The sequence below is a fragment of the Patagioenas fasciata genome, chromosome W (genome assembly GCF_037038585.1).
Source record: "Patagioenas fasciata isolate bPatFas1 chromosome W, bPatFas1.hap1, whole genome shotgun sequence".
Lineage (NCBI taxonomy): Eukaryota > Metazoa > Chordata > Aves > Columbiformes > Columbidae > Patagioenas > Patagioenas fasciata.
In genome coordinates this window covers 44,036,278-44,053,765 of record NC_092559.1, presented here as the reverse complement: position 1 = coordinate 44,053,765, position 17,488 = coordinate 44,036,278, and the positions used below count along the sequence as shown (strand labels likewise).

Here is a 17,488-nt window from a genome sequence, read left to right as displayed (position 1 = left end):
CCCAAACAAGAAAAAAGAGGAATTATTGGGTGGGTTGGTGTTTTTGGGAGCCAGATGGGGTCAGGAGAAGGTGGTTTAAATCGCTCATAGGAACATTTCCAGTGGCTTTGAGCAGATTTGAAGGGGCTAAATGGACCCAACTGGCTAGGAGGGTGTTTAAAAGGCGTTTAATTTCTGTATTTTACATTTTTGGATGCAGAGTTTTGTGTATTGAGGTGGAAATGTTGATTTATATGGAAACACTTGCAGTTTTCTTCTTTTAAGCTCAGCTTAAAACCCACCTCCGTAAAGCCCAGATGGACATGGCTTGACCGTGGAAGAGGAAGGATGGGAGAGGACAAGGTTTTGGGGCTGAATCCTGAAGGATACAGCCTGGTTGGCCAGGTGGAGGTGGAAAAATGAGAATTAACAGTGTTCAACCTGGAGGAAAAAAAATAAAAATATACCACCACACGAGCTGTTCTGAAACCCGGGCGGTTTAACAGGTAGTGTCACCGGGGTGGGAGGGCTTGGTGGCCGGGGGGGTAGGGGGCTGTCCCCGAGTTTTGGGTGCTTTGTGGAGCTGCCCCCAGCCAGGCCGGGAGGAGGAACTACATCTCCCGGCAGGGGCGGCGGAGGAGGCGGCGGCGGAGGAGGCGGCGGCGGCGGGGGCCGGCCTGGGTCGGCCCGGGCGGGGCAGCGTCGGCAGCGTCACTCTCCGGCAGCGTCACTCTCCGGCCGCCCCGGCGCGTCCCTCCTCCGGAGCCCGGGTGTCTCCTCACGGGCGGGCAGCGCCCCGGGTGTTCTCCCCTCCCTGTCCCCGGTGTCCCCTCCCTGCCTCACACGGAGCCCATGAGCCTCCCCGAGGGGCTGTGACAGCGCCCGGCACCGCCGCACGGTAAGGCCGGGGAGGGGGGTCGATGACACAGCAGCCGGTGCGGTGGAGGGGAGGCACGTCCCGCCTTTTGTTTTCCTCAGAATTAATTAAAAAAAAAATCCAACCCACGCGTGGGTGCGCGCTGGGCTGTAGAGAACGGGGTTGACTGGGCCACCGTGGGTTTTAATGTGATTTTTTTTTTTTGGGGGGGGGGGGGGTGTTTGGTTTCGCGTTGCGGGAGCGGCCTCGTCCCGCGGGGTTTTCCCGCCCTGTATGACAGTTCGTGTGTGGCCGGGGAGCACCCACCCCCCAATATGTCCGTCGGTGACAGGGACAGGGAGGTCTAGAGTTGGATTTGGGTCTGGCTCTCGTCCTCTGGAAGGTTCCCGGGCACCTTCGTTAGCCCTAACGAAGGGCAACACCGGCCTCTCCCTCCATCTCCTCCAGCGTCCCCCCGCCCCAGACAAAAAGGACATGGAAACCATGGGGTGTAAGAGCTCCTGTAGCAATTAGCGTGGGTCATTGTTATCCCTGTTACGGGAGGACGAGGGTGGTGGCAGTGTGAGGGGGGACAAAGGTGTCACCTGCTTTAACCCTCAGCATCTTCAGAAGGGGGGGACATCCCTGGTGGGATGTCCTCTGCTGCGTGGTCCATCTCCCACCTCCCAGAGGTGCTTTCCCTGCCCTTGATGCAGGGTTGGGTTTGGGTGTAGCAAGTGAGGGCTCAACCAGGGACTGAATTTTGTTGTTATTTTCTTATTATTGTTTTTTTTTTTTCTTGCAGAGTCACTCTGCTCGCACATGGTCTCAAGGACCTCGGGTGACAGTAGGGGACAACAGATGTTAGTGGCAGCAGAGCAGCCGGCGGTCGCGGGATATTTTTTTTGCCACAGCTGCCCCCAGCAATGCCGTAAATCTGGAAGCACCGTTGCTGGGTGTCCCTGGCATCCCAATGCCCCAAAACTCTATCCTTGGAGTAGTGTTGTTTTTTTTTTTTTTTTTCCATAAAATGAGACTGTTTCATGTCCCTGTGTCAGGCTCCTCTGGAAGGGGTGACACCCCCACCAGTCAGACCCCACACTGGATGAGGCTGCAGTCTCATTATGTTGGAAAGAGGTAGATTTTGTTTCTCAGCAAGGCTGGAGTGCCCTGGGCCTTTCTGGAGACATGGTGGGTCCTCTAAAATAGGCCATTTCCACATGTCTGACTGTGCCACCTGTGCTCCTGCTCCAGTAATCCATGCTACTCTTCCTCCAGCGTTCAGGTGGGTATGGGATGAAGCTAAAAATCACAGATTTGTTACCAAAACTAAAGGAAATGGGAGGAAGCAGGAGATACATTGAGCTCCCAGGTTGTTTCTCTCAACCCAAAGACACCAAAATAAGACCAGGTGACTTAATAGTCCCTCCTCTCCAAAATCTAGGAAGGCTTTTTGATGGTGGACCATCCCTTGAGCATCCAGATGCAGGCAAGGGGGTGCCCCATGGGATAGAGAGGGAAACATCCTGCTCCACTTACAGCTTCTGTGACCCTGACAAGCAAATATTCACACTTTGTCTCCAGTGAATGGAAAAAAACCAACAACCCAACATTTTATTGTGTCAATCCACATTCTTTTTCCCTGTAAGGGCTTTGCTCTGCCCTTGCTCATCCTGAGGTCCAAGAGCAAAACCTTGTGCTGGATTTTATTCCCTCAAGCCTCAAGTAAAATGTGTAGGCTGTTATTTCCCCATGTTAAGCATGTAATCTTTGGCAGAGAGACGAGCGTTGTCTGTTTTGGGAAGCTCAGCCTGTGCTTGGATGTGAAACTCTCCCTCTGAGCTCTGTCTGAACCCTCCTTGCAACATGGTTTCCCCACTGGAGGCCTCTGTGAATTTAAGGTGTGGTGGTTAGAGTGCAGTGGGACTTGTCCAGCTCTTAAGAAGCATTTTTTTTTAATCATTTTTAAGATCTCAGGTTGCTTAAAGCAGAGGAGCAGCGGTTGGATGCTGCAGGTGAAGACGATGTGGGGAAGCCCAGCACCCAGGAGCTCCCCGGCCAACGGGAGACTGGAGAAACCATTTGTGGAGATGAACTGGACACCAGTTCTGTCTTTGCGGGGGGATTTGGGAGAGGATGGAGCTACCTGGAGACCTTCGTTCCTGTAACTGAGTCAGCCTGGTGCAGAAATGGGGTGGGAATGGTCTACGGAGGGTTCCTAGGGGTCATGAAAAATAATGTGCAAAGCATGAAAACATACTTGATAGTTGTTAACCCTTGATCCAAACTGTGGAAGGGAAGATGATGAGATGCTGAGCTTTATCTCCAGATGTCCCTTCTTCAGCAGTCTGTCTTGGAAGAATAAAACGCTCCTTTTTTTTTTTTGCTCTCTGAGCATCTTCACTTTGGGGTGAAGTGCTCTGTTGAGTTCACTCTACTGTGGTCTCCTGGTGAGGACAAATTTTGCTACGCCAGCTCTCTCCTTCTCATTTTGGGTCTCTCTCTCCTGTCTTTGCTGTTGCTCCATATTTTCCCAGCAGGAACAGTGTGAAATTGCAGTAGTTACTACTGGTTGAGTTTTTGCTCTGCAGAGCAGCAAGAAAACCCTCCTGGACCTTATTTAATTTCACGTTCTTGCTGCTCAAGTGAGTCTTTGGGGTCCAGTGTATTTGTGAGGAGCTATTCCTAAAAGTAGAGTGGGACCCTATGGCCTCTATGGAAGCTGGAGGCAGCAGATGAGCTATTTCAGGAGGTGTTTGTGGCACATTTCGCATGTTGCCTATTTCTGCTAAAATATGGAGCAATTAAATATTGCTAATGGTTTCATTGTTCTTCAGTATTACACATGCTGTCATTAAGTTTCAGAATTAACAGACTGCTGCGCCATTTGATGTAGCTCATGCTCTTAGACTAGGGAAAGGACAATTGTTCTGTCTTGAAAATCAAGAGGTGTTGAGGCTTCTGCATGAGGAATCTCCATAAATGCTTTGGGATGTTCTGGTGAAACTCCTTGGAGAAGGTGCAGTTCTGCTGTCTGAGTGTAATTAGCGCATTAGCGAGTCATCCGAAATAAAGGGCTAGTGTAGCTCGTTAATCGTTTTCTGTTTGTGTGAGAGACTGGCTATTTTAATTTATTTATATATATGTATATACATATTTATATATATAGAGAGAGTAATTTACAACATAGATGCCATGCTGGTGATCCAAAGAGAAATATGTTTCCTGCTCAGTTCAGCCTGAAATGAGGATGACGTTGCATATTCTCAAAAATTTTGTGCATTTAACCATCAACTTTCCCACCGAAAAGAGAGGTTTTGTTTCTTCCACGTCTTCCTTGGGCTGTGCCATGGTGGGTCTTGTCTTGCTGGACTCTGCATCATCATTGTCTGTTTTTTGCAATGTAAAGATCCTCCAAAAGTGGCCAGGAATGGGGGTGGCGTCTCTCTAATGGACTTGAGATCTTTCCTTTTCAACCCTTGGCCTCCCGTGTCCCTCAGGCACATAGCAGTCGTGGTACAGGAGAAGAAAAACCTGTTTTCTCATGTGGTAGGAGAACCCGTGGTGACACAACTAAACTTCTGCCTCTGCTATCTCTGCAGGACCAAATCCTGCCATGCCTGTCGGCCAGGAGTGTTCCGCGTGAGTATTTCATAATACGCAGCAATTTATCGAGGGCGTCTCCTTTTGTGGCCACCAACACCAGCTCAGCTTTGTCTTCTTCTCCAGCATGGTTGCATCCACCACGCCATTGAGTGGTGGTGGATGTCACCTGCATCTCTCGGGCAGCAGGACGGAAGGAGTTGTAGGTGGGATGACATGTCCGTGTCCCTGGAACGGGGAGTGGAGGTGAGTAGCTGTGTGGTGTGCTCTATCCCTTGGTGTCACATCATGTCCAGGTGACCTGAGGACGCATGTGGGTGCCTACAAGCTTCTCATTTCTCATCAGTGATTTTAATTGGCTTTAATGCAAAAAAAAACCCCACAACCCAACCAACCTTCCCTGTTCCTTTGGATCTGGGACTGGTTTGTACAACCTGTGCTGCCCTGGGAAGGCTTTGGCCCTGTGCTGAAGCAAAAGCTACATGGGGGGACACAGCTGCCACCAGCTTCCCCAGGTGCCACTAACAGCATTCGTAATTAATTCTGAAAAATGCTTTTGAACTCATAAAATCCTGGAGGAGCTGTGTTGCTTGGCTTGTGTTCACCAGGACCTCAGGAGAAGCTGGTGTTGACAACCAGGTTGTCACCATCCCTCTGCTGCCAGTTGCGTTGGGTGGTGGCTCCACAGGAGGTGAGCAGCTGGGTTGGTGCAGGAAAGGTGGCACGGGAGGCTGTGGCAGGACAGTGTGACATGCCACAGCCGTCAGTGGGGGACAGACCAGGAGCAAAGATGGCACCTGGTCCATCCCCAAGCTAGCATTGACAAAGTCTTCTGCAAATAAGTAGGTAGGACCCCAAGTGTTTTGTATCATTTGATTAAATCTCACAAGTCTGATCTTTGCAAGCACAATGCTTTTGAGCTAGAACAGAAACGCATCGTGGATGTTTTATGTGTTTCGGCTATCATGAGTGTTTAGCATCTTGTTTGTGAAGCCTGAGCTTTGCCAACCAGCATGGAACTGGTTGTGGGTGACACAGCCTTGGGCAAGATCAGGGCTGAGGCTTTGCAGAGCTGGACTCAGCCGTGGCCATGGCTGCAAACTGCTCCTTCTACTTCATGGTCCATGCAGATGTCGTTTTGGGGCCACCAGCTTCTGCAGGTGGCTTTAAGGGTTGTTCAGGTCTATGAAAACACATCTGAGTGTTTTCTAATAGGAGATCTTGCAGGAATAATTGTGCAATAAATGATAAATAATCAAGACCAGACTGGATGGGGCTTTGAGCAACCTGATCTGGGTGAAGATGTCCCTGCTTGTCCCTCACCATCCCGTCCAGCCTGGCCTAAGATGTCTCCAGGGATGGGGCATCCACCACCTCTCTGGGCAACCTGGGCCAGTGTCTCACCACCCTCAGGGTCAAAAATTTCTTTCTCATGTCCAGCCTGAATCTCCCTCCTTTAGTTTAAAACCATCACCCCTTGCCCTATCACAACAGGCCCTGCTCAAAAGTCTGTCACCGTCTTTCTCACGGGCCCCTTTTAAGTCCAGAAAGGTGCAATAAGGTCTCCCCATCCTGAGTGTCAGGGCAAGAGAGGAAAAGCAAGCAGGAAGGGTTGCGTTTGTCAGCTGGGTTTAATAACAGAGAAATGGTTTATGTTTAAGGTGGCATTTGCTTTGTGTGGTGAGAAGAGCCAGGGGTGGATGCCTGCACCCCCGGGAGCCATATTCCCTTAAACCGGGGCGTACCAGTGACCTGAGAAAAATCTCTTCCCAGCCAACGATGGGCTTGGAGGCATCTTTGGTGACATTTTTCTCTGGCTCAGGAAGGCGGGCTGGCGGTCATAAAACTTGCAGCAATAATTTCTGCAGCTGGAGGCTTTATAGCAGGAGGTAGAAGCTCAGAGTGCTTTTGGAAATGACTTCTAGGAGAGGAGGTAGGTGGAGTTTTCAGGAGCCGTGAGGTCTCATTATGGCTACAGATGCCTCTAGAGGAAGAGGAGGCCACAGATGTGGATGAAGAGGCTGAAAAGCTGCAGGGACCAGTTATGATGAGGTGCTGGATACCTTTCTCCCACGGCTTTTTTTTCCCCTTGTTTTGGGACCAGCAGTTTCTCACATCCCGCCAGCAGCTCTGAAAGAAAATGCATGCTTCTGGAAAGCTCTTCTGGTGACCAGCGAGGTTTCTATCCCTTCCTGCATCCCTGCTTTGTCCATCCCTTTGCTGGTCTGGCAAAAGCAGCTTTTTTGTTTTTTCCTGCCTATGAGGATGCTCGGAACTGCAACATCCTTCCCCCTCGGATGCTTTTAATGCAAAAATTCACCCCAGGGTGCTGGTCCCTCTCCCTTCCTCCTGGGTTTTGCAGCATCTGTGGAGCACACATCATCTTTCTCAGAATCAGCTCAGAGAAAGGATACTTGCACATCTTTTTAATTTTTTTAATATATATTCCCATTATATAAGGTGAAAGATTGATTTATCGACTGCAAATGGCCACTTTGAAACTGCTTCTCTAGATTTCTTTGGTTTTTTTGTTTTTATTTAACAGAAATGAGGCTTATGCACTACTAGCTGTCAGTTGCTATTTCTCCAGAAGCTTTTTTAACCAGGGGTCTAATTTCAGCCAAATTTGACAGAGGAGTGCAGGTCTCAAAGATAAGAACTTACAGGCTGTTGAAAAGAGGGTGGAAAAGGGAAATCCAGATTTCTTCTTGCCTACAAGGAGAGGCTACAGCAATCATGAGCTTAAATATTATCTGTCTGGGTGCAAGTGGGTCAGTTAATTCAGAAGTGGCTTTAGTAATTAATTAATATTTTTTTTTAAGGAAATAACCCAAATTGCCTTGAACGTGGGGAAGGAGGAGCCGGCTGTAGAGATGCTGCCTGGAAGGGTGTGATGGGATTATGCTACATGATCTTTAAGGTCCCTTCCAAGCCAAATTATTCAATTTTTTTGCTGCCCCACTGTTGGTCCCATGCAACCACCAAGCTTGCAGTGAAAAGCCAGCCAGTGGCTGATTTTTGTCCAGGTTCTCCTGTCTGTACCAATATTTTGCAGTTCCAAAGGGTTTTCCAGCCTTGAGCTTGACCACTCCATGGACCCGCTGGGATGGATAATCAGGTATTAATTATACTGTTACGGCTCCTAATAGTAGCATTTATGGTTTAGTGCCAGTGTTGGGTTAATGGTTGGACTTCATCTTGAGGGTCTCTTTCAACCAAAATGATTCTATGATTTTATGTGCTGCCACCTAGAAGCTCATGTAGCATGTTTGCACACCAGGGAGTGGATAAAATCTGAAAATTTGTCTCCAAAAGCTTGGCCAGGCTCACTGCGCTTTCCCACCGAACCTGAGGTCATGGCTGGCAGCATCTCCTGGAGGAGACGAGCCACCAGCACGGTGGCTTTTTGGCACCACTGGTGGTCTATGAACTCGCCCCAGAGCTGGAGCTGCTGGTAAAAGTGACGAGGGAACCCCTATTCCCAAAGGAGCCAGGAGTAATGCTTGGCCCCTTTCTGCTCCTGACAGCTTTTCTTGTTACAACTGCAGCACGAGGCTGCTCTTCTATCTGTTCCCCTTCTGCTGTCACTATATATGCTTTCATCCTTATTTATTTATTTATTTTAATGGGGATTCTATTCCTTTTTTTGAATGATTTTCTTTACCCTATTCTCTATTTTGGGCTCCAGGGGAGGAAGTGACTCAGCCTTTCCCCTGCCCTGGTTTGCACACTCGTCTCTTGCTGCCTTTGCTGAGGTTTTCCTTGAGCACCCCCAGTTACTCTTGCTTCATTCAGCTGGAACCTGGCTGCCTCCTCGCTGCATGTGTCAGTGGGGAAGAATGAACCATCAACAGGAGCTTTCTCTGTGCCAGGAGGGTTGTAACGCGGTGAAGAGGACACGCTGCCAGACCTGCAGCAGCTCCACATCTGCTCTGCTCCCCATCCCTGAGCATGGACATCTGTGGAGAGGCAGGCGAGTCCAGCCAAATGAAATTTTAGGGGCTAGCCTAGTCATACAGTAAAAAAAATTGATGAAATTTAATGGCATGGACTCACCAGGGAGAGCAGAGCGAGTTCAGATAAGGGAATGGAGCTGGGGAAGGGGCTGGAGCACAAGTGTGATGGGAGCGGCTGAGGGACCTGGGGGGTTCAGCCTGGAGAACAGGAGGCTGAGGGGAGACAGGGACACAAAGAAACAGACTCAAGTTGCACCAGGGGAGGTTGAGGTTGCATCTTGGGAACAATTTCTTCTTGGCATTGGGCATTGGAACAGGCTGCCCAGGGCAGTGGTGGAGTACCATCCCTAGAGGGGTTGAACAGATGCAGAGATGAGGTTCTCAGGGACATAGGTTAGTGCCAGTGTAGGTTAAACAGTTGGACTCGATCTTAAAGGTCTTTTCCAAGCAAAGTGAAGAATGATGAAGGACGCCATGCTCGCCCAGGCACTGATGGGAGCTGTCTGCGTGGATGACGGATGGATGCTCATGCTTGCTTCATGCAGGACTGCTGCCAGCTTGCCTTTCGTGGCAGAGCTGAACTGTTTGCTAAATGCTGGGGCAGAAGCATCTCTTGCTCTCCCCGGAGCTTTCAGGCGCCGCTGCTCAGCAAGGGAGTCACTAAATTGTCTGCCACTTTAAGCAACACCAGGCATTTGGCTGGCTATGTACTATATTAAAAACAAGTGCATTACATTCAGGTTAATTATTCTCTTCTGGAAGCCAGCACAGCAGGCTGCAACCTCTGCTTCTTTTTTAAAGGGGAGAAGAGAAAATAAAAAGAAGAAATTCCCAAGCCCCCCACCCCCCAACCCCTTCCTGTCCCCCTCCAAAACCCGGAGGCTCAAACCCTGAAAACAATTTTGATCTGCTCAGGAAATTCCAACGTGAGCCACTTACTACATTGTTTTATACAGTTGGATCTTTGGATCTTTGTCTCAAATTATTCTTCTCTCAAATTTTATCTTCTCTCAAATTATTACTCTCATGAGTAATAATGAATGAATAGCGTTGTCCTTGCAGCACCTACACTCAGGCCATATTAGCTCTCTTCTGAGCATCTCTGTCTATTGATTAAAGCATTAGGAGGAACATCAGTTTGGAAGGAGTGCTTTTGATTAGCTAATTATTTTAACAAAAAAGCAGTTAACTTTGATTCAAAGTACGTGATAAACTGTGGCTGCTGTTTTCTCATGTGCTGGAGGGAGATTGGAGAACGTAACCAAATGAGAATGTCACTTGGGAAGCTAATGAAGAAGAGTTTGCCGGCTGAATGTGAGCGTCATGTGTGAGGTCTTCTGCATGACCAAGGGACATGGAAAAATTTTTGCATTTAAGGGGGGCTAATGGTTTTTGGCTGGTGAACTCTAGTGACTGCGGGAACTTCATGGTTGCATGAAGCATGTACAGGATAGTTGGGTCTGTAGGATGCTCTTGTGTGAAGATTTGGTTTAACTGGTATGAATCAAATGTCCTCAGACACAAGGTGTGAACTGTGGGGTTGTCCTATGCAGGGACAGGAGATGGATGTGATGATCCTTGTGGATCCCTTCCAACTTGAGACATTCTATGAATTAGTGAAGAAATCCAGGGAGCTAATGTGAGTTGTAGTAGCAAGTTGGAATATTGGGGAGGTGTTCACAAAGAAGCAGCTTAGAAAAAATTTTGGAGAGACCACAGAATCATGGAATGGTTGGGGTTGGAAGGGACCTCTGCAGATCATCTAGTCCAACCCCCCTGCTAAAGCAGGTCCACCTAGAGCAGGTGAAGTATCTGCCTCCACTATTAACAAAAGCGAGTGGCTTTTGGAAGGTGGGGGTTTGATTCAAGTCACCATCCAAAGGGAGAACCTGAAGACCAAGCAATAAGTGACTGGTTTCTTCTGGATTGGAGGTTGGACCCCGGTATTGGGCGACCAAATTGGAGACAGATGATGGCTCTTGCATGGTGCAGATGGAGAGGAAAAGAGAAGGAGGGGTCATGGTGGTGAGCACATTCTCCTCTTTGATCTCCCTTTCCTGTTTTTTGATCCGATGTCGAACATCTGGACATGAGCTCGGTCCAGCTCCTGCTCTTGGGGCTCTTTCAAATCAACCTGGACTTCCAGACCACTTGCTGCTGGGAAAAAAATTTCTTCTAGTTTGGATTAAGCTGAACCTCAGACTTGGTGGCTTTGTCCTGGAAGTCTGGGCTAAGGACAAGCCCGCCTAGGCAAGATCCTGGAGTTAGTCTGGATTGAAGTGAGCTCTGGAGATCCTCTGGTCCAGCCCTTTGTGCAGCACAGCACCAGCTTCTCCATCAAACCTGGTTGCTCAGGGTCTCATCCAGCTGAGTCTTGATGTTGTTTCCAAGGATGGAGACCACACACCCCTTGGTGTCACTCACACCAAAGGAATTTTTTATTATGTCCATCAGAGTTTCCTGTGCCGCAGCTACCAATCCTCAGACGTTCAGGTGGTTTGCTGGAGAAGACTTCTGGTCTTGTCCATGCCCCTGACATGTACCCGTTGGGTTTCTGAGCTCCTTAGGGACATCACTTTCCAGCCAGGCAGCAGCTTGTGTCTGCCCATGTTCACTGAGAAGGCTCAGCACCAACTGACCTAATTATTGTAATCTTGCTCTTCCCTAGATAGTGCAGTTTCCTTGGCTCTCAGGAGGCTTCCCTGGTTTCTCCAAGCTGCTCTTTGATTTCTCGTCTGTCTTTCACTAATATTGTTCATTTGCTCAGGCTGGATAAGCCTGAGTTTAAGATTTGTAGCCAGATATAGTGCAATATTTGTGAACTTCTCCTGCTGGGTTTGGTGGTCCCAGTCTTTTTTGTTCCCTATCTTTTTTTTTCTTCCCTATTTTTTTTTGTTCCCTATCCCATTTTTTTTTTCCCTATCCCATTTATTTCTTCCTTCTGCCAGACCCCCCTGCCCTCCCTGCCTTCCCTACCTGCTCCCTTTCTTTTCCATAAGGGGTTTATTTGGGTACAGATATAGACCAGTTACCTTTTAAAAGTGCCAATTTTTTTTTTTTCACAGCAAGACAGGGATTTACAGCACATTAACAGGATTTAACAGCTGCTTCACCATAAATAAAGCCCGGGAGAGGGAAAAAAAAAAGCCAAAATCCAACCCAACAACAAAACATTGGATGTTGGGGTGAGTTCCTCTATTCATAAACTTATTTTTTTTTCCTGAAAATTGAGATTGGGGAATTATCCCTGTGCTGTCTGAAAACCTTTGTGGTCCCTGTCAGGCAAAAAATAACTTGATATAACTTGGTGCCTCCTTAGCTTTACTGCTAAGTTCCCTGATTAAACCACCTGATAGGATCAGCAGAGGTTGGTGGCACTGCAGGGACATGATGACAGAGGTTTTGAAAAACAAGTCAGCAGCATTATCCTCAAAACCTGTTTTTTGTTTGTTTGGTTTTGTTGTTGTTGTTTGTTTGTTTTTAAATTCCCTTGTCATGTACAAGATCCAGTTTGACCTGAAAGGGAGCAGGAGAGGATGCATCCTCTGAGCATCAGTGAGGCTTTATCTGTGTTGGGGTTTTTGCAGCCCCGGGTTTTAACTTGTGCAATTCCCGATAATCTCTGGAGAGTAAATATTTTCTCCTTGAGCAGAAAATATTTCCTTCATCTTAAAAAATATAAAAGTATGTATATATATGTGAACTTCACTGAGCTTCCTATGAGTTTCTGATAGATATGTGAATTACATCTAGTGTCCTGCTGCATCTTTTGGGTTGGTACCCCAAATTATCCTTAGGTGTTCTGAAGACTCCTAAATATCAGCCCACTGAACAAATAGTAGATGGTAACTGTATTTTTTTTTAATTTATTTTTCAGTTAATTACCCTATAGCAAAATCGTGGTAGTTGTGGAGAATAAGAGGATTTTTAGCTGGGGTCAATGAGAATAGGTATTTTTCATAGAATCATAGAATCATTTTGGTTGGAAGAGACCCTCAAGATCATCAAGTCCAACTATAACCTAAATCTAGCACTAAACCATGTCCCTAAAAATCTCATCTCTGCATCTTTTAAACCCCTCCAGGGATGGTGACTCTACCACTTCCCTGGGCAGCTTGTTTTATTTTGTTAGAAAAGGAAACAAAATAATGTCAAGTCAAAGAGGCTTCATTCAATCCAAAATGAAATCTGGTTTTAAGTATTTTACACTGTAATGGAGAGCTGTGGAAATTTAGTGTACGTCACTGTGACATAAAAGTAAAAATCCTTTGTTTAAAAATACCAAACCCTAAAAAAAAAAAAGAAAAAACTTTTTCCAGCATTTTCTTCCCAGTGTTTTGGCTGCAGTGACTTGACCAAAGCTATTTCAAATTCACCAAGCCAAAACCGGGTTGCTGGCAAACAAGTGATTTTTAAAAATCATTATTATTATTCTTTGATGGGTTCAGCCTTTTGTTTCTGCAAAGATGGATTCAGTTCCTCGAGTGCCTGATGTCCGTTGTCAGAGGAGGGGACATGTGGGGCTTGAGTGCCAGGTGTCACCTCTGGTTCCTGCTGCTGGAAGACGTTGAGCTTCTTCTGGACATGGGGGGATGCTCACCAGCAATGGGGTGGCCCTGTGGACCAGAGATCCTCAGCAACCACAAAGGTTCTTCAAGGTCCCTCCAGGAGGGAAAAGCCCTGAAAAAAGCTCTAGTAGGAGCAGGGAAAGCCTGTCCCAAGCCTTGGTTCTTTGTGGTCATGTTAACATTCGTTGCATCTTCCTCTGAAGTCTCCAAGTGCTTGCAGTAACTCAGGGCTAGGCACATAGTTTATTTTTTTTCATCATTCATATTGTGTAATTTATTCCAGAAGTGCCTTTTCCAGTCCCTTGTTCAGCTCAGCTACATAATTGGTGGGTCGTAAAGATCCCTCAGATGCCCTCAGCTGACCTGGACAGGCCACCAAGAACTGGCAACAATGGGCTTCCACCTGCAAGGCCTTTTCATGTGAGATACTGGTATGGTTACACCATCTCTTGATTAACCAAATTCTTCCTTACCTCTTTTCTTGTCTTTTTTTCCCCCAAAACTAAATAGTTTGGGCTTTTAATTTGCATCTCTGAGGTCAAAGGTATGTGAGTAGCAGGCATCCTGCTATGATGTTTGTGATGAAACTGCTGATGCTGCTCCCTTAGAGTCCTCCCCTCCATGTTCTCGTTATGATTAACTTTGGGGCTGTTAATTCCCTGGGTCTAAGCAGAGGTTGGCCGGTGCAGGATGGGACATTCTCGGATGCTGACGTGGCTTAGAACAAGCTCCTTTGGTCCCTGCAGGTGCTTTCAGTGGGGTTGTGATATGCTGGAGATCATCATGGGAAGACCTTCATAATGAACGTGAACATGAAGGACCCTTCAACAAAATAACAAAAAAATATCATAAAACTCATTTGTGGATGTGTTTCTGGGTTGTCCTCATGCCTGCAGGTCCCCCAGTCGCTGGGAGTTCAGTCCTGGGCATGGCTGGTGGGTTTTCCACTGCAAATGGGGTCTTGGGGTGGACACAGGTGTCCTGAAAGATGGATCTTTATTTGCAGGTGGTCCTGGGTCCTCTAGTCATCACTCAGCACTGTAGGAACAGTGTTTCCTTTTGGATCAGGAGGCAAACTTAACAAAATAAGTATTTCCAGCCCTATCCCTTCCCAGGCTGTGTTTGTGGAGAAAAAGCTTCTCTTGGTGCTTTCTTGTCCTGTTTTTCCTGAGCTGCTGGATATTTACTCAACGCAATCACCCCTCAAGCAGTCTGAAAACTAAGGCCAAACTTCTGATGTTCATCAAAGACCTTCTAGATCCGGGATGCCTTCCCTGCTGTAGCACCTGGAAGCTCCAAGACCTCTTTCCTCCTCCCCACACCAGGAAAGCTAAGCATTTAAGTTAAGTCCTAACAAGACTTCTTGTGTTTTCCAAGAGAGGGAAGCAAGGCACGGTGAAGCAGCCAGCGATACATCCCAACCACATGCACAGCGCTTGATCACTTGGGTCCATGATGGTTGGACCCAAGTGTGGTCCACGATGGGTGGAACACTTGGACACAAGGAGCAGCTCAAAGACATTTTGGGACCAACTTGAGGTTCTTGTTCCCAGTACACCAGCAGCGATACTGGGGCTCCTCAAGACATCTGAGACCTGGGGTTTGCAGAAGAGACTGATGTTAAGGACACTGACAACAGGGCATGTGAGGACATGGGGTTGGTGGATTCCATGGCTGAACATCAACTGTTTTGTTCTGGGCCAGTTCATCTAGACTGTCATTGCTGCTGGTGGAGGTAAATAAGACACTCCCCAAGCTCTCTTGATCTCATGTTCATCTCAAAATAGGTCAGGTATTGTGTCCTGGAAGGACGTGTTTCTCCGTTTGTTTTGTATTAATGAAAACCTCCCTGTCATCCTCCTGCTTGCCAGGGCTCAGCCGACTGGAACTGCTTCATTTACCTCTTATTAATCAAACCCCACGATCGCCTGGGTGATAAATGGAGCTGTGCAAACTCTTGCAGCATCTTTACCCTGCTGGGGTTTGTCAGGCTGGTTTTCTTCCTGTCGCTGGCTTCTTATCACCCCTCACTGGCTATGATTTAGGGAGGAGTAACCGAACAGGGAGTGGGGGTTACCCAAAAAAGATTTTTGGGGAGATGGAAACAATTTCTTCTCAGAAAGGGCTGTCGGGCATTGGAACAGGCTGCCCAGGGCAGTGGTGGAGTCACCATCCCTGGAGGGGTTGAACAGACGTGAGATGAGGTTCTCAGGGACATGGGTTAGTGACAGGGTTGGGTTAATGGTTGGACTCTATGATCTTGAGGGTCTTTTCCAACCAAAATAATTCTATGATTCTATGTCCCTTCCCAGGGCAACTACTGTCAGCCCAGTGCAAAACCTGGCTGGGTATCGCATTTTCTCTCCTAATTTTTGTGGGAAACCATATGGGAGAACATGCAGGAGATCATTGTAGGCTGAAAAAATGGATTTAAAGTCTGCAAAGGCATCTTGCCAAGCTGTGAGAGCTGTCTTAGATGATGCCCTTTGCCCACAGTGGTCTCAGGGAGTCGGGTTTAATTCAAATGGTCCCTGTGTTAGGCATGAGAATCACTTCTCCATAATACAGTCACTTTGCTGGATGGAAGCTGTGTCTGGACCACATCCAGTCCACAGAGGAGGAGCTGAGGAGGATACTGTGTGCAGCCCCAGGTGAAGGGAAAGCTTTGGTAATCAACTCAGTCCTGGGTCAAAAACCTGTCCTTAAATGTGTGCGGGTTTGATGCCTTGCTGGGGTCTGTGTTGGGCTCCATCCTTTCCGAAGCAGAAGGTTCAAAAAGTACATAGGACACGGGGGATGATGCTTTTTCCATGTCTTTGCAAGTGGCTGAAGCTCTTACATGGGTATGTTTAAATCTGGAAGAAGCCAATTTGCAAAATTCTTGTTTTTTTTCTACTAGAATATTTAGAAGATCTCATTGGTGGTGGTGCCGTGGCTGCTGTTTGTATGGTAACTGATAAAGTCCATGACTGATGCTCCTGGGGTGTCTGTGATGTATAATAAAAGCCAATCTGCTGCTTAGTTTATAACTTGATCATTTGAATGTGGTGGAGGAGCTCAGGTCCAGGATCCAGAGGCAGGTTTTGGAAATTTTGTTTGTTTGTGGGTGTTGCTGAGTGGGGATATTTTAGTTTTTGTGGGGGTTTTTAACACTGAAGGTAATTAAAGATTCAGCAAATCTCTGAATATGCTTAATCTGTGCATGGAGTCTTTCAGATGAGTTTAACTAGCTCAGAGAGGGACATGGTAAGTTATTTTCCTTTTCCTCTGTGAAGTAGCAAAAGGTTTACAGGATGATTTTTCTTTCCAGTTCCAGTTGAGCAGCTCACGTTAGGCAGAATTCAGAGATCATCTATGAGTGAACCAGCCTTGGGACAGAGGGAATTATCTCTCCTTGAAATCTGCTCCTTACTTTGCTCATGTAACCCAAGCTTCAAAACACCGAATTTGTGGCTGGGAAGGATTGTTCTGCTTGGTTGGAGCAGCAGAAACCCAGGGATAATTTGCTTTTTTCCACTCCTGATGGTACAGGAGGTGGCTGATGCTGCAAAAAACATCTTGCTTCTTCATTCCCATTTCATCTTTCTAAGCCCTTGAACATGGGAGGCACCTGTGGCTCTCCTGTCCCCAACCTTGTAGCACAGAAGAGTTTCATTGCCAAAAGAGAGAAAAACCATGATGAAGGGAAGCGATCAGTGGGGCTGGAGGCGAGATTTCATTATGTGAACCTCATGAGGTTCAACAAGGCCAAGTACAAGGTCATGCACCTGGGTCAGGGCAACCCCTGGTTATCAGCACAGGCTGGAGATGGAGGGATGGAGAGCAGCCCTGCAGAGAAGGACTTGAAGACACTGGTGGATAAAAGATTGGACGTGAGCTGGGAATGTGTGCTTGCAGCCCAGAAACCAATTTTATCTTGGGCTGCATCACAAGGAGCGTGGGCAGCAGGTGGAGGGAGGGGATTCTGCCCCTCTGCTCCACTCTAGTGAGACTCCTCTGCAGTGCTGATCCAGCTCTGGGGTCCTCAGCACAGGACAGACATGGATCTGCTGGAGAGAGGCCAGAGGAGCCACAGAAATGATCTGAGGCTGGAACAGCTCTGCTGGGAGGACAGGCTGAGAGAGTTGGCGTGTTCAGCTGGAGAAGAGAAGGCTCCGGGGAGACCTTATTGCAGCCTTTCTGTACTTAAAAGGGGCCTGTAAGAAAGATGGAGGCAGACTTTTGAGCAGGGCCTGTTGCGATAGGACAAGGGGCGATGTTTTAAACGAAAGGAGGGAGATTCAGGCTGGACATGAGGAAGAAATTGTTGCCCCTGAGGGTGGTGAGAGTCTGGCCCAGGTCGCCCAGAGAGATGGTGGATGCCCCCTCCCTGGAGACATCCCAGGCCAGGCTGGATGGGACTCTGAGCAACCTGAGCTGGGTGAAGATGTCCCTGCTCATGGCAGGGGTGGCACTGGATTCATCTGGATTGATACTGGGAGTTGCCCTGACCCAGGTGCAGGACCTTGCACTTGACCTTGTTGAAC

General features: G+C 47.7%; 1 protein-coding gene across 4 annotated transcripts in view; it reads left to right on the top strand.

Moving 5' to 3' along the window:
- The first annotated feature begins 707 nt into the window (after positions 1-707).
- LOC136115739 (CBP80/20-dependent translation initiation factor-like) overlaps positions 708-17,488 on the top strand; it is a 125,097-nt gene continuing 108,316 nt past the window's right edge. For all 4 annotated transcript variants that reach the window (XM_071801617.1, XM_071801616.1, XM_071801614.1 and 1 more), the window contains exon 1: positions 708-877. The gene's annotated coding sequence lies outside the window, so the exon portion shown is untranslated. The remainder of the gene's footprint in view (positions 878-17,488) is intronic.